Source organism: Sesamum indicum, linkage group LG4, assembly GCF_000512975.1.
Source record: "Sesamum indicum cultivar Zhongzhi No. 13 linkage group LG4, S_indicum_v1.0, whole genome shotgun sequence".
Taxonomy (NCBI): domain Eukaryota; kingdom Viridiplantae; phylum Streptophyta; class Magnoliopsida; order Lamiales; family Pedaliaceae; genus Sesamum; species Sesamum indicum.
In genome coordinates, this window is record NC_026148.1 from 1,818,627 (window position 1) to 1,837,419 (window position 18,793).

Sequence of the window (18,793 nt, forward strand, 5' to 3'; positions counted from 1 at the left end):
TTTGCTAGGAATTCCTTAAAACCTCAAAAACCAAAATTGATGTTGATGCTGGAATTCTCTCTATGAAATTTGATAATGAGGTTATGAGTTTTAGAATTGGTGGTGCCATGAAATATTCTAATGATGTGCATTCTATTTTTTTTATTGATTTTCTTGATCATTTGGTGCAAAAAAATACTATGTTCGATGGTGGAGGAGCATTTAAGACAACAATTACCAAAAGCCTCACCTCGAGTCCAAGAACTTATAAGAACAAAGTCTTTCATGACAAAATAAGTTCAAGGAAGAAGTCATTCATGGACCGCCAAGTTCTCCTAAATCCACACCATCACCGGGTGCATTACATAGAAGTGTGGATTTAGAGTATCCAACTCATTTGAGTTAAGGCACAACAACGTCTAGCCAAAGACGCTAAAGAAAGACGCTTCTTGGGAGGCAACCCATGTCCTCTTTTTCTCAATTTTTTTTTCCTCTAACTTCTTGTGAATGATGTGATACCATTACAATCGATTTTTGCAGGTCAAAAGGTATGAGCATCCACAAGGAACTCTCCCTCTCATTCAAGGTCTCACAATTCTCGAGCTCCAGCAGTTCCACCACCTACCCCCGAATCACTAAGGGACGCTCTCTTTCTCCCTTTCTCTTATTTTATCATCCTAGATATACATGCTTACCACATCAGGGACAATGTGGAATTAAGTGGGGGGAGGTTCTTTGATGATTGCTTTGATAGAAAAAATGAGTCTTGGTGAATTAATTGTTTTGATTGATGCCTGCTACTCCTTTCATATTTGTGAGCCCATTTTTTTTCTCTTGTCCTCATGCTAGCTTTATTATCAAAGACTTAGGCTAATCAAGTAATAATTTGGTAATATGTGATAAGGGTGTGCATCTAATGACTCTTGACAACTTACGGTTTAAAACTTATTTTTGCAAATGGTGACTTAATTTGAAAATTGAATGTGGAAAATTGGTGGACATAACCTACCTGAGAGGAATTTTGAGCCTATACACTCATAAAAATCTACAATTTTTCTTTTCTTGACAGATAATGCTTCATGATTTTGTCTTCCTAGAACTTGCTTTGAACCATATCGAGGCCACATCTTTATGCATACACTTGAAAATGATAAAGGCACTAGGATAAAAATCCTTTAAGCTTAAAAAGACCACCTACATACAACTCCCCTTAGTAAGCCTATTTGAGTCTTATAAGCCTTCATTCCTTGTTATGCAACCTCAAGTATAAACAAACTCTACCGTCTTTTTATTATCCTTGTTTGGCCCTTCCAAGGACTAGTAGAGCGTCAAGGAAATAAAGATGTATTCTAAGTATATGTTTTGACATTAAGTGGGGGGATATCTCAATTATTGTAAAGGACGTTTATGAGCTAACATGTCACATGAAAATCTTGTTCTATGCCTTAATAAAAAAAAAAAGAGAAAAAACAGGGGAAAAGAAAAGAAAGAAAAGAATCGAGAGAAAAAAAATACTCTCTTTGAAAAAAAAAAAAAAAAAGGCATAGCTCAAGTTGAGAAAAGTTGGACATGAAAGAGCATGAGATAAATCAATTTTGAAAAGTTTGGATTCCTACATCTATTACTTGGTGCTCTAATGTAGTTTCTTGAGTTTTCACCTCATTTTTCCTTATTCTTTCTACCCATAAACCAAAGCCCCATTACAACCAAAATATAAGACCTCTTGATTCAAGTGTGTGCATATTTATAAGTGGTGGAGATTTTGGTGTATAATCAAGCCTATGGTGAAGCATTTTCATAAGCATTTGAGCGAAACACTCAACAACCAAAAATACTTGAGAGATTGGGAGATATGAGAGCATAGTCCACTTATTTTTCATGCTTAGTTTTGATGAAGATCACCTTGTGAAAACTTGTTTGAAGCTTGTTGAATTGTCTTTTATCATATGATGTACCATTCTTTGAACACTTAACTAGATTCTTGCTTGTTACTTTCCTTTGCGATCCATAAAGTTTGGAATGAAATTCTTCAACTAGTTTATCTCTATTTCTTTGCATCGAAGACGAGCAAAGGGTTAAGTGGGGGGATATTTGATAGAATCGCATTTTGTGCTTATTTCATATAATATTTTAGCCTATTTTGTGACCAAATGCTCCTAATTAAATATTATTTTGCAGCATTAGGACAAAAGAATTGGAAAATGAAGAAAAGCACAAAAATGGAAATTCAAACAAGACTCAAACTCAATTTTTGGCAAGAGTTTGGAGCTTCTTGTTCTACCTCTGATGAAGGAAGAGTTTAACTAGAATTATAATTTTATCTATATAAGTCTTTTAGTTCAACTAGAAATCTACTTCTAATCCTAGTAGAACTAGGTATTTAGCTATTATAAATAGGTGATGTAATTCACTTTAAGAGAAAAACTTTTGAACTCTTCTATTTCTCTACGTTTTTATAATATTTTCTTACTTTGCTTTTCATGTGCTTTTCCATTAGCATGTCTAGCTAGTTTTCTTATTCCGATTGAAAACTTGGTGAACGCTTAAATCCGACGAGTTGTGAGATCTAATTTATGCTTTCTACTTTTATTCATATTGGTATTTGTGTTGTTCTCTGTGCTTTTATTACAAATAATCTGATTTATTGTCAAGAATATTTGTCTAGCCAATTGAACTTCCAAATCCGTAATTATTTGTTTAGTTCGATAACTAGTGGTAAGATAGCATAATTGATTATGTAGAAGTTTTCGATTATGTTATGGGGAATGCACAATCTAACTTAAAAAAATCCTCGTAGGAATTTATTGGTTAGAATTGGGCCTTTCTAGTTTTTAATGCTATCGGTAAATTAAATCTTGAGGACGTTTCCAAGGTTGTTTACTGATTAGGGATTTAGTCAACGGACGTTCCTTGACTATCCATAAGGTAAGAAAAGGTGAGGTCGTTAGGTCGTACCAATGGCTATAACCAATTTATCTATCATGAATAATTGTTATCTTTGCATCTATGATCAACCGTGGAATTAAGCGTGATCCCAATTTATCTATCATGAATAATTGTTATCTTTGCATCTATGATCAACCGTGGAATTAAGCGTGATCCTGTTTTTAACTGGAATACTTTTCTCTTATATTTATCTCTTCTAATTTTATTAGATTTTTTAGTTTTATTCTTCTTAACAATCAAAACTCCCCCTAATTATTTTCATTTTTGAAGGAATTAATTTAAAACCAATCCCTGTGGATTCGACCCTACTCACACTTCTACAAAAGTGTTCGTAGGAATTATTTTTTGTGGAATCGACACCCATCAAAAAGCAGTATTGTCAACACAAAGTGCAATGAAGGGATAATTAATTTGCAATATTTCATGTCACATTTTCATATTTATTACATGAATGGGGTATAAAGTAGAACTACACAGCCGTTTAATACTTTGGTCAAAATTACACAACCGTTGTTTAAAAAAAATAGTGGGATGAACCAAACCAGCCAAGATTTGCCAATATTACACTGTATATCACAAGATTACTGAAAAGGATGCACCAAACCAGCCAAAAAGTAACAGAGGCATTTAGCATAACTCACCTTCAGATCTCGACGGATTCTCGAGCTAACGACAAACAACACAACTTAATGCGAAGCAGACCGGCAGCAACAATGTTAATGGCAGCTCCGACGAGGATTCTTGCCAAAAAAAAAAAACACTTGGCTTGAAAATAAATTTCTACATTAGATAAGTAGAGGGTAAAATACGAAGCTATACAAAAACAATGTCACGAATACCCAAGTCAGGGGCCACAATGAACTCACCTAAGGGCCACAAAGAGGTTTGTTCTATCTAAGCCCTTCCCTTTTCTGCCTCTATTTGCACCGGTGGAGAAGACAGTGTGTTTGAAGTCGATGACAACAGATTAATTTGGTACGTTTAGAAGGCCAAATCCATCATTTCATATGGCTGTTTTGAGGGTATTAATGGCAAAACAATTCTACGTAAATGATAGGATAGTGGGTTGGGATTGCTATCCATGCCTTTAGCGCTGGATCGTGGAAGCAGGTTCATCCCGAATTATACCGGGCCACACATTTCATAAGTAAACACACTAATACGTGGATTGAGGTGGATATGCTGCTTAATCCCACATAGTAAACATGGTTTAAAATTACACGTGATGAATGCTCGGGAACCATTAGTTTTTTCTAGGATGTGGTAATATAGGTTAAAATTAATAACTCAACTTATCTAATTTTGAGGTGGGTTGGATTTAATATTTTTTAATATGGGTCTAATATAGGTTTATTTAGACAAATTTAATAAACTATGGGACTTGTATGGGTTTTAATGGTTTCTATAATGGGGTATTCATGTTAAATTTTCTATTAAAATATCAAAATTTATTTTCAATAATATAACAAAATTAATGAAAGATACTAGTATATATAATAATGAGTTCAACATGAGCTGTATTTCATTAAATGGGTTGAATTTAATTAAATTTTATTACATTATGGGTCCAATATGAATTGATGATAAGTTTTATATGAGTTCATGATGGTCCTAAATGTGTCTAACTCATGGTTTAATTAATTAAATTTTTTATTTATTAAGTTGACTTCATATTACGAACTACTTTCATTTTTCTAAATTTTCTTCAGAGTTTTTTATAAGAAACAAATTTACCAAACATATTAAGTATTTTTAAGATAATTAAGTATTATTGACTACAAGTCATCCATAGGTTGGTGATGGATCGTAAATATGTCTAATCCATGCCTTAATTTTTTAAATTCATCGTTAATTTCATCGTACTATATATAACTAACTTCTTCTACTTTTTATGAGAAATAAATTTCTCAAAATATATTTAATAAGTTATCAGTTTTCAAATTAATTTATATTAATATAAAAAGAAAAGATCCTCCACACTCACAAATGACAGTAAATGATGGTAAAATTTGCATTTCATATGGCGAGTACTAACAAAAGGAAAATGGTTTGGATTTTATAAAATAGTTAAAATTTGAATTTCATATGTAACCATGTAAATTTTTTTTATTAAAAAATAGTAACAATTTGAATTTCATATGTAACCATGTAAATTTTTTTTATAAGTAAATTCATAATATACATATATATTATAATTTTCAATGCATATATTAAATATTAATATTTAATAATAATTGATAATAAATTAACATGTACGATTAATATAGAGAAATAACTATTATTATTACAATTAAAAATTCTCAATTCAATTATATAAATAATTATGAAGAAGTTGATTGTACTCATGATTTATTTTGATAAATGCAGTATTTTATGTATGACTTTTTAATTTAATAATTTAATAAATGAATTTGTAATGTACATGATTATTTTCTAAAAATAATGAATAATACAAATTTAATTATATTAAAAAATGATCATCTTTTTATCATCTAAAATTTGAATATTTTGAACATTAAATATAAAGAGATGTTTACCACTGACCTGACCCAGCTGCTCGTTTGTCAGCCCTAGTTATTTCTGCCCAAAAAATTTGAGTCATTTTTACAGAATTAAACCTTACGTCTTTGGAAATAATTGAGTCGTCTATCAATCTCTAACAAACACTTGAAACACTTGGCGATCTTCCAACTGTATGGAGTATCTGTCATCTTTTCATACTTAAAAAGAACTTTTTTCTCTTTTCTCGAGTCCGCATAATAAATGGGCAACCTAAGATAGCTACTCTCTACCACACCACACATAAGAACTTCTCTGCCTACATCGTTGATCACATTTATTAATTCATTCACATTTATTTAATGTTAGACCCACCTAACGACTTCAAATCCATTAGTGTAAATGGGTCTACAAGCAAAAGCTTGAAGCTGATGAGCAGGTGAGTATCTACAAAGCCAGACTAGTTAAGAAGTGTTATACTAAGAGCTCTAGTGTGGATTTTGAGGAAACATATTTGCTTGTAGCAATGACCAAGTCCATTCAAATTTTACTAGTTATTTGCATATTATAGTAATGTGATATGACACATGGATGTGAAAACGATACTCCTTATCTATTTTGTTGAGGAAAATATCCATTCAAATTTTACTTGTTATATCTGCATATTATAGCAATGAGATATGACAGATGGATGTGAAAAAGATATTTCTTAACTATTTTGTTGAGGAAGATATCTATATGGATCAGTCGGTGGGTTTTATATCCATTGGAGAAGAGTAAAAGGTTTGTTGTCTCCATATGTCCATTTATGGACTCAAACAAGCTTTCCGAAGTTGGAATATTCATTTTGACAAAGTCATAAATAGGTAATGATGTTATTATGAACGAGTTTGACGCATGTGTATATATGAAGGTCACTAGGGGCTTAGTTTCCCTTTCACATGCTTTACATGGATATTGCTCATTGGGAATGATGCCAAGATGGTGGGTGACATAAAAAAATGCTTTTTATGCAATTCCTTATGAAGGATTTGAGTGATGCTTCCTACATCATTGGCATCAAAATTTGTAGAGATAGATCTAAAAGGATATTAGGAATGACTCAGACCTCATATATCGAGAAAGTCTTGAAGAGGTTTAAGATGAAAAACTCGAAAAGGGGTTCCTTCCCATGGGACATGGGATTAAGTTTTCCAAAACTTAGTCTCCCAAGACTAATGGGTAAAACAGAAAGATGTGTGAGATATTGGAATGGGTAACTAAAAGTCAATTGGATTGGCTGTTTTACCATTTGTCAAACTTTATCAAATAATATTGAATAGATGAATACGGTAAGAATTCATAAAGCCGACAGTGTGTTTTGTTCTACTTACCACTGCTGTTGAACTGGTTTTCAATTTCATAACCAAGTGTTCATAAAGTCGACAGTGTGTTTTGCTCTACTTACCACTGATGTTGAACTGGTTTTCAATTTCACAACCAAGTACCCATAGATCGAAAGGTTAAACCCGTGAGTTGGGTTACGTATAGGTTTGGCAGCTACGAAATCAACTCTTGAGGGTCAATCTAAAATGTTCCAAGTTGTAGACCTTGAGACAAGACATCGAGAGTCCTATAGAAAATTAAATTAAGTACTGTAGCCATGTCTTGTCGGCAGGAGATGTAGGTCGTCTGTGCAGTTTTAGTGGGTTAGCTGTGAAAGCAATAAAAGATGCAAGTGGATCGACCCGAGACGTGCAATTCGAATCAGTAAATAAAAAATCATAAATTAAAAACCTAATAAAATAAAACCATGATTCCAAGGGGTGTATCCTTGGAGTTCCCAGGCGTTCGATGTAGTTTATAAAATAAGCAATAGAAACTAAGCTGGGGCTTATGGTTAAATTAAAACGAAAAATGCAAGAAACGTAAATGAAGGATTCCCTTAATTCCCTTTGCTGGAAGAGAACAAGGGAGAAAAAACATACCAAATGTGTTGAGGGAGGGGGCGGCCGATTTGGAGTGTCCTAGGTTAGGAATAATTTTTTAATACAATTAAATACGTGAACCCAATAAGCCTTTATTAATTAATAAGTCTAACTTATTAAATAATAAGGGCAAACCTAATATAAATTAATTCTATTAATTTATCTTTGCACTCCTCCATCCAATGAATCTCTCTCATTTGTAAATAATCCAATTACTTATGGAATTAATTCCTCGTCCCTTCTTGGTGATTTGTGTGTGACTCTTTATGTTCACCTTTAAGCTAGAGTGTCAAATACTATTATTAATTAAATCTGATTTAATTAATAATTCTCGATCAACTTCTGATCAAGAAAGCCCATCACCATGGGTGACCGTCTAGCAACGGTCCATAGCACTAGAGACTAGGTGAATATCCATGTGAACTTTTAGCCTCTCAAATCCATACGGGTATGGTCCTTCCGTCTACCATCTCTCGAACTTAATCTAAGCATGAAATTGGGTGTCAGCTCCTATCCTGGACTAGGCGTCTATGCTTAATACTTGAGATCGCGTTACATCAAATTGGTCAACATAGAGACCTCCTTTTCCTATTCGACCAATGACTGTGGCAACAGGTTTATAGAGCGTGAACGCATCTTCAAGTGCATAGGAGATACTTCTGTCACGTATTGACAGAGGACGGATCCTCTTCTTAAAACTCATCGTCCTCGTTACATGCTTTGACTGCATTAGACAAGGCTTATGATGACTATGTCTTTAACACGATCACCTCTCGCACAAATCCAAGATACAGTCATCATACACACGTGACTGCCGTGATTCATCAAGTCTGAGGACTACTCCCACTTCAAGTGGTATCGGAGGCCGATTCGATGTAGGGGCTGATGGTTATGTGATATTAGCATGTTAACGTGCTCTTTAAAATTTTTGAACATGTTTTATCGCTTTTCGTTTGGTATTAGATGGTGAAAATAGCTCGTTTGATTTCTGCAATTAATTGGATGATTCAAGCATGTGAAAATTTAGAATTTTTTGTACTATGCTTTTTTTTTGCTATAAAATAATAAACACAGAAAAAGGAAGAAAATTGCAGCAGCACTATCGTTGTAGGCACGCAGTGTGCGCTAGCTCCGGTAGGCCGCATACGCGTGCACGGGCAGGGACGACAGTGGACCAGTTTTTGTTGTTTTCTCGAAATTTGATTTTCTGAAATTTTTTTATTATTAATTATGTTGTTTTAATTTTTTTGAATTGAATTGATTTTTTTCTAAAACTAAAATTGCATGATTAAATGGATTTATTATGTGCATTGGATACACATATTTTTTTATCATCCTTTTGATTTTGTAAATTTCGAGCTTTTGTTTTCTTTGTATAATTAAGTTTTATGATATTGGATATCATGGATTATAATATTACATGGGACGTATATTATGTGATGTATGGATGGATGGTCATGAAGCCCATGATGTCTTGTATGTTTGTGGTTGGGCTCGTATGCCCTTGTAACGTTTTCCTCTCTCTCCCTCTCATTTTTTTGCTTTGGAATAATAAGTCTTGCTATCTCCCTCATTACGTACTCCCTCCGAATTCTGATCGTGATTTCTTTTTAGTTGTAATGAGAGTAGCGTAGGGTTTTTGATGAGGTTTTTTATTTTAATACAAGCCCATGGAGAAGAGGTCCGTGGAGAATGAGGCCCATGGAGAAGTTACAAGGCCCATCTACATGTTGATGGGTAAATTATTTTTTGTAAAAGTCTAGGGCCAACTTAGACTGACCATAGACTCACTACGTAATCAGTGAGTCGCATAGGTTGGGCTCGTGATAATCCAACAGAGGTATGCTAAATTTTGTTGCATGCAGTGATTTTTTTGTTGCTTTAAGCATTTGATGTTTATGCAGGCAATATGATTATTTGATGAGGTCTCAGTCAGACACCCAAATATAACTCTCACTTGGTTGGACCAAGTTGAATATTAGGCCCAAATAAACTTGGATCAAGATTGTCCAAGCCTTCCATCAACAACAATATGGTGAGGAAGCTGCCACTACCCAATTGTTGTCTCATGAGTCGTGGCACACTTAGAATAGAGGAAAGCTGCATCATTGTTGGGAACAAAGAGCACGTTCAGCGCTTCCTTGTCTCACGAGTCGTGGGGGCAACGGCTGAAGTGTGATTTGGTTGATGGGTCGGGCCAAACAGTATGTAACATGATTCACTTGGAGTCTTCAGGATCATGTGAAGAGGTGAGGCAAAATATCTTGGGAGTGTCATGGAATGAGAATGACATCTGTTGCCTCCCACAAGACTTTTTTCATGTGAATCGTAAAAGCGGAGCATGGTAAATTGTTCTTGTAGATCCTAAGTCTACTAAGAAATGCTTTTTTGAAACCCCGTTTGAGAGTGGAGGGCTTTCGTATGAATAGTGGGAGAGGTAAAGACTAAAGACCATGTTTTGAACTTATCAATAATATTACTATCGTCTGTTGATTCCTGTTTAATTCTATTATGTAGAAAATTTCTAAGAACCCCTTAACCCTGATAATTGAGACTAATAAATTCAATCGCACGAACTACAACAAATAACTGTGAAATCTAAGGATTGTCCTAGATTTTGAAAACCAGGGTTATGTCTTAGACAAGCTGCTCCGGACCACCTTGCCAGAAGGGTCCTTGCCTGAAGAACATGTGATGTATGAAAAGTGGCATGAGGACATCCACAGGGTCCATAGTGTCGTATTGGCTTTGATGACAAATGACATCAAAAAGCAGTATGATAGGTTGGAAGACGTTCCCTCGATAATGCTTCGCATGAAGGAAGTTTATGCAATTCCTGATAGGCATATTAGATATGCCGCCACAAAAAACATTTTTCGGAACCAAGATGATTGAAGGATCTTCTGTGCAAAGTCATGGGGTCAAGATGCTATCCCTCGTGGAGAAGTTCGAAGACCTCAAGGCTGGACTTGATAATGACACGTACATCGATGTGATCCTCCAGTCACTTCCTCCCTTCTATGACCCATTCATCATTAACTACAACATCAATGAACTTGAGAAGTTTATTTGGTTAATTAATATGCTAGTCCAATACAAGGTAACAACCCACAAGTATGCGCCTGCAGTATTCATAGGAGAGGCTTGGACCTCTAAGGCGAAAGGAAAGAGGGTCGGACGCTGGAAGAGGAAAAAGGAAAAGGAAAAGGTTGTCGCAGCCACTGCTAGTGCTCCGAGCGCCCCTGTTGCTCCAGTAGGAAAGGGCAAATGGAAAGGGATGAATGACGGTTTACAACGATCGAGGGCAAACGATATTTGCATTCATTTCCATCAGAATGGGCATCGAAAGAGGGAGTACCCACAACTCCTCTCCATCCCAAGTATGTTTGTGATTGAAGTAAATATGACAACTAATTCTGCATCTTGGTTATTGGATACCGAATGTGGAGCTCACATCTGCAATAATTTGCAGGTGCTTGAAAGAAGCAACAGGTTAAGTAAGGATGAGATGATCCTGAGGTTTGATGATGGAAAGGCCATTGCAGCGAAAGTCGTAGGATCTCTCAACTTAGCTATTAGTGATTATATTTGAATAGAATTAAAGAATTGTTATTATGCATCGAGCATGATCAATAACATTATTTCTATTCCAGTTTTAGACAATGATGGTTATGCATTTAAGATCAATAAAAATTATTTTTATTTGATGATGGATGATAACTTTCATCTGTTTGGTTCATTAACGAACGGTCTTTACATTCTCCAATAGTCAAATTGGATTATGACTACCCAACATAAACAAAAATTCGATGATCATGAAAACGCATAGATTTGAGATGCGAGGTTAGGTCATATCTCTATAAGAAGGATGAGGGAGTTGGTAGAGTTAAGGAGTCTAGAGGTAGACGACTTGGATAAACTATCAACTTGCAAATCCTGTCTAAAAGAAAAAATAACCAAGAAACCTTTTGTTGGACAAAGTACGCTTGCCACTGAGCTGTTGGATAAGCCACACAGACGTCTGCGGACCACTAAATACTCCAGCTAAAGGAAGATACTCATACTTTTAAACCATTACCAATGATCACTCGCGGTATGGTTATATTTACCTTATGAGGTATAAGTCTGAGGCCTTTGGAAGGTTTAAGAAATTCAGACTTGAAGTAGAGAATCAAACTAGCCATAAGATCAAAACCTTTTGGTCAGATCGAGGTGCGGAATATTTAAGTGGTGAGTTCATGGATTATCTAAAAGAGAATGGAATTCTCTTTGAATGGACTCCTCGTAGAAGGCCGCAGCTTAACGGCATGGCCGAAAGGAGAAATCGAACCGTGTTGGACATGGTTCAATCTATGATGCGTTTTACCGAATTGCCCCCTATTCTTATGGGGATACGCTATTGAGACAGAAGCCAAGTTGCTCAACATGGCGCCATCTAAAGCCGTGTCCCAAACAGCTATGGGATATGGCACGACAAGCCTGCATCCTACAAGTACTTGGGAGTGTGGGGTAGCATACGTCAAGAGGCTAGTGGGAGACAAACTAGAATCAATGCCTAGTTTATGCAGGTTTGTTGGATATTTGAAAGAAAGTACAGGGGCACTATTTCTATGGCCCATCGAAACAAAAGATTTTTTCTTGAGGAACACAACATTCTTGGTTAAGGGTTTTCCTACGGATAGCCGACGTGATAAGAAACTGCTTGAAATGTCCAGAGAGATACCTCATCAAGATAATGTAACACCTTTTTGTACCTACAGTTCCCAGTAATAGTGCTCCAGTTCTCTATAGGTCAACTAGAATATCACAACAACCTGATAGGTATGGATTCTTAGGCTTGACTAACCACTTGGATAATGATCTAAGAACATATGGAGAAGCGATGTCGGGCATCAAGTTAGATAAGTGGCTTGAGGCTATGGGATCCGAAATTGACTCAATGGGATTAAATTAAGTTTGGATCATTGTGGATCCACCTAAAGGCATTAAGCTAGTTGGTTCCAAATGGGTCTACAAACGTAAGCTTGGAGCTAAAGGAGAGGTTACTGCCTTCAAGGCTAGGCTTGTGACAAAAGGGTACAGTCAACGTGAGGTCGACTTTGAGGAAACCTATCCGCCCGTTGCAATGGCCAAGTCCATTCAGATATTGCTCGAAATAGCAGCATGGTATGACTATAAATTATGGCAGATAGATGTGAAAACAACCTTCTTGAATGGTTTTGTTGAGGAAGATATCTACATGGATTAGTCGGAAGGTTTCATCTCCGCTGGAGAAAAATAGAATGTCTATCGTCTCCAAAGGTCCATCTATGGCCTCAAAGAAGCTTTTCGAATTCGGAACACACATTTTGATGAAGTCATACGGGGATATGATTTCATCAAAAATGAATCTGATCCTTGTGTATACAAGAAGACCAGTGGGAACTTAGTTACGTACCTTATGCTTTATGTTGATGACATTTTGCTCATTGTGAATGATGTCAAGATATTGAGAAACATAAAAGCATGATTGTCCACTCAATTTTCCATGATGGATAAGGGTGATGCTTCCTACATCCTTCGCATCAAGATCTAAAGGAATAGATGCAAAAGGATGTTAGGATTAACCCAATCCCCGAGCATTGAGAAAGTCTTGAAGAGATTCAAGATGGAAAACTCAAAACGAGGATCCTTCCAATGAGGCATGTGATTCAGCTGTCCATGAAACTGTCTCCCGAGACTGATGAGGGTTAAACGAATGTCGGGCATCCCCTATGCTTTTAGCCATGGGTAGTATTCAGTATGTTGTCCAATGTACTAGGCCCAATGTCGCATACACTTTAAGCATAATGAGTAGGTATCAAGCGTGTGCTAGTGAAGCACACGGGAGCTCAGTCAAGACCATACTTAAGTACCTGAAAAAAAAACTAAAGATATGTTCTTGATCTACAGTGGTCGAGAATTGATATTGGAAGGATATAGCGACGCTAGCTTCCAATCCGACGATGATGATGCCAAGTCTCAATCAGGTTTTGTATTCAAGCTAAATGGTGGGGCGGTTACTTGGAAAATTTCCAAGCAAACTACCACATTGGATTCTAGCACGAAAGCTGAATACATAGCTGCTTCTGCGCTTTCAGAAGCAGCTAAGAAAGCGGTTTAGATGAAAAACTACATCCAAGAATTGGGTGCAGTGCCTAGCATTGCGGAATTAATAGTTATCTTTTGGCGATAACAACGGGGCAACAGTTCAAATAAGAAACCGAGATCTCATCACCATTCCAAACACATACTTAGATGCTACCATCTGCTTAGAGAGATGGTGAGTAGAGGTGACGTGCAGGTGGACCGAGTCAACTCAACAGAAAACACAACAGATCCACTATCTAAATCGGTGTCACAAATTGCTCAACATCTTGATAAGATGGGCTTGAGTTCGATCAGTGATTGGTTTTAGTTTAAGTGGGAGATTGTTAGGATGGATGACCAAAAAGCTAATTACATTGGCTTGGATGTATTCGATTCTGATACTTAATCAATATTATGTAATATTATTTCAAGAGAATAAAATGAGTATTCGCTTGTTTTGTTATGCTCATTTTGTATGTTTGTATTTGCTTGAACATCACAACAAAACCCACAGACCAATTAGCAACCATGCAGTTGTGCCGCGCATTGAGTGGCGATCATGAAACTAATTGCCAAAAGGTTGGATTTGAAATTTCCAAGTCGAGGACCTCCAGAATAGACATTGAGAGTCCTATGGAGACTTGCACTAAGAGTCCCATTCAATTAGTGAGTACCGTGTTTCATCGATGCCAGAGGCGAGGTGTCTATGCGATCTTGGTGGGTTGATTGACTGGGTGTCGAATCAATTGAACCGACTCAAGATGATCGTCACATGGAAACCTTGGAGGCTTGGTTGGTATGACTCGAATCCTAGGCTTCGATAGTATAGGAGTAGTCCTTAGACTTGAGGAATCACGACAATCACGTTCATTAGATGATTGTACCTTGAATCTACTTGGGAGGTGATTGTGTCACAGACATGATCACCATAATCCTTGTCTAGTGTAATCGGAGTGTGTAGTGAGGACGGTGAGTTCTAAGAAAAGGATACGTCCCATGTTAGTATGTGACAGAGGTATTTTCTATGCACTTGGAGATGCGTTCATGCTCTATAAACCTATGGCCAAAGTCATTGATCGAATAGAAAAAGAGGCTCCTATGTCTACAAACTTGGTGTAACGCGATTTCATGTATTAACCATAGACACCTAGTCCAGGATGAGAACTACCACCTAATTTCATGCCCCAGACTAAGGCTGGGAGACGATAGACGGACTGTACTCGTACGGAATCGAAAGCCTAAATATTCAAACAGAAATTCACCTAGTCTCTAGTGCCATGGACCGTTGCTAGACGACCACCCATGGTGACGGCTTTCTTGATTAAGAGTTAATCAACAATTATTAATTAAATTAGATTTAAATTAATAATAGTGTTAGATACTAGCCTAAGTTTAGCTGAAAGGTGAACGTAAAGAGTCACACACAAATCATCGGAAAGGAATAAAGAATTAATTTGGAATTAATTCCACAAGTAATAAGATTACTTACAAAAGATAAATTCATTGGATGGAAAAGACCCAAAAATAAATTAATGACATTAATTTATATTGGGCTTGTCCTTATTATTTGATAAGTTGGATCTTATTAATTAATAAAGACAATATGAGTTTATGTATTTAATTATATTAAATACAAGTTGGGCACAATTAAATGAAATTATATTAAAATTAGATTTAAATAAAAAATTATTGGGCTTGTATTTTATTTATTAAAAATCGGCCAAGCCCCTATTTTGAGCCTATTGAAAATTCCATATAAGAAAATAAATGGCTAGCAAATTACAATTTTGAAAAGTGCAATTTTAGTCATTGTTGGTGATCTCTTTATTTGGAATAAAGAAAAATATACCATCTAGATAAAAAAAATGTATTTAGACGCATTCTTATCTATCAATATAAGATATATATATATGTTATATAATTATTTGAGAAATAATTATCACATTATTACACAACAAAAAAAAGTTCCCCTCCTTCCCCAGCTACCTCTCGGCCGCCCCTCTCTCCTACTCTTGGAGTATTTTTTCTCTTGTACTCTTCTAGCAAAAAGAACATCGAGATTCCGATTCTGGTGTAGTGTGGACGAATTAGAGGGTTCCTGCATTGGAGCCTCAACTGAACAACATTTTGAAAGGCACTGCAAGGTGCGAGTGGATCGGTCCAAGAACGCTCAAGCGGAAGCAGTTAAAATAAATTGCGTAAACTAAAACGAAATCGCAATGAAACCATAATTCCAAGGGGTGTACCCTTGGAGTTCCCGAGCATTCGATATAGTTAATAAAATTAAACGACAATAAAATTAATGGGGCTATGGGTAGAATGAAAAACAAGAGGAACAAAAACGTAAATCAAGAATTACCTCTTTCTTTAATTTACCTCGAACCACATTCATTTTGATCCATTCATGCAAGGCTTCAAAGTAGAAGCCCTCTAAATTTGCGTCCACACCACACCGGAATTGGGATCCCCCAGTTCTCTTTTCTAGAAGAAAATTAGGAAAAAAATACACACCAAGTGCGCATACAAGAGGGGCGGCCGAGTGGAAATTAGAGAGTAGGAAATTATTTTCTTGTATTGTGTGTTCATTCATTAGTCATTGCAAACGACTAAAAACATATATATATATATATTGAATGTATGCATTAAAATATATTTAGGTTCATTTAACAATCCATAAGGTAATAAAATCCTTTATTCTAAATAAAGAATGACTAATATGGCACTTTCCTAAAGTGAATTTGTTAGTCAATAATTTTCTTTTCTAATAATTTTCACCAACTTAATTAATGGACTTGGCCTGATTTTAATCAATTAAAATACAAGACCCTATTAATTAAATTCAATTTAATTAAAGTCCACTTAATTAAGCCCATCATATATTTAATCCAATTAAATATATGAGTCTAATAACCGTTTATTAAATAATAAGTCCAACTTATTAAATAATAAGGGCAAACCCAATATAAATTAATCCAATTAATTTATCCTTGGGCTTATCAATCCAATGGATAACTCTTATATATAAGTAATCCAATTACTTATGAAATTAATTCCCAATTAACCTTTTTTAGTGATTTGTGTGTGACTCTTTAGGTTCACCTTTCAACTAGACTTGGGCTAGTATCCAACACTATTATTAATTAAATTCAGTTTCATTAATAATTCTCGACCAACAATTGATCAAGAAATCCATTACCATGGGTGGCCGTCTAGCAACGGTCCATGGCACTAGAAACAAGCCGAATTTTCATGTGAACTTTTAGGCTCCCAAGTATATAAGGGTACGGTCCTTCCGTACACCTTCTCCCGGCCTTAGTCTAGGGCATGGAATTGGGCTTCGGTTCTCATTTTGGACTAGGCGTGTATGCTTAATACTTGAAATCATGTTACCCAAATTGCTCAACATAGGAACCTCTTCTTCCTATTCAATCAATGATTGTGGCCACAGCTTTATAGAGCGTAGACGCATCTCCAAGTGCATAGTAAAAGAATCGGTATGGCTCGAGAACGCGGCGGAAGCGTGAAATAAAAAATAATTTGAAACGATTCAAAAGGGTGATCCCTTTGAAATTCCCGGGCGTTTTGTGACGTCCGTAGAATTTTTCATATAATTGGGAGACTATTGGTAATTACTTAAGAATTTAAATTTAATTAGTAAATAAATTATAAATTGAATTTTGGAGATGATATTTGGATTAAATTGGAGTTCGTTGTAATATTTGGGGGCAAATTATATTAACTAAGAAAATTAGGAGGGACATGAAAGGTATTTAAAAAAGTTTAAACTAAATATATAATAATAATAATAATAATAATAATAATAATAATAATAAAAATATAAATATATGGATACAATATATAAAAGAGGGAGAGTTGGCACCGCCTCCCCCCCCCCCCCCCAAAAAAAAAAAAAATATGTAACATGCTTGGGAAAGTGGAATACTCACATTCACACACACATTTACACACACAGTTCCGTCATATTTCAGGTATGAAATTTTGATTTTAATTTATATTAATTTATATAATTAAATTATTTAATTAATTCTTTTATTAAATATTGTTTATAGTGAGCGATATACTATTTAACCGAAATATTTTACGGGTTTGGCTATTTAAATTAGTGTTGAATTAAATATCACATTTGATATAAAAATGATATAGTTGGTTAATTAAAATATTAGATTTGTTAGATTTAATTATTATTATAGTTAATATACAAAATTCCATCGGAATCATTAACCAAATATGTAATTCTACGTATTGTCTTTTATTTAAATTATATAGTAACGATAAATTGGTAGAAAATTCATAGAAATCTTTCAAAAAGTATATTTAAGAAATATTATGTTATTAAAGAGGGAAAATGAGGTTTCAATGGTAATATAATTTACGGACGTTATTAAAACGATAGTTATAAATATATAAGGTGTTTGATTAAATGAATTCTTATGAATTAGTTGATAAATTAAATATATGTTTGGGAAGTTTAGAACGTCTAGTTATCTAAAATAAAAGGGACAAAATGCATAAAACCCCCATTTGTTTTAAAAAGTCTGCAAAATAAACCCTCTTATTATGAGAATAGGCTAAAAGTCCCCCTGTGTTTTATAAAACTCAGCTCAATCGCCCCCTCTCTATTAAATCCAACTAACAGTGTTAATTGTTTAAAAAATGACCGCTATACCCTTACTTGTTATATATTATTTATTATATTAATGACCGTTGGATCTTCTTTGATCAAATATTGATCGTTAGATCTGATCAATTAATCTCAATTGTTAGATTTTTAAAAAAATAAAAGGTCTAGATTCAACAAATTATTTAACTTATATTATATATAAATAATTTAAAATTTTAAAAATATATTATTATTATATATTTAAAAAAAAAACTAATTACCCACCCTAGCCCCATAGCCCCCCCACCCCCACCCCCACCCCCACACCTTGGCTTCGCCCCCAATTCTCGTCGTCGATGCCTAATATTTATTAAAATCGTCATATCTCCGTAAATTTTTTACCAAATTGAGTGAGGCCGGTCTCGTTAGAATCGTCTTGAAGAGACAAGTCTGATGGTGGTGGTTTGAGACCAAGATTCGACCAGACGGAGATGAATTGATGGCAAATATTTTCGAAGATTGTGACTTGAGCCCACTCTCTATGTTGACGAAAACTCAAATTTAAGGTATGAAAAAATTTGTCTTGAAGAGAGGATTCGAATGGTACCATTGGCCGTCGAAAATTCGTACTGGACGGCTAAGTTTCCGGCGAAAAAGGAACGAAAATCGCGAT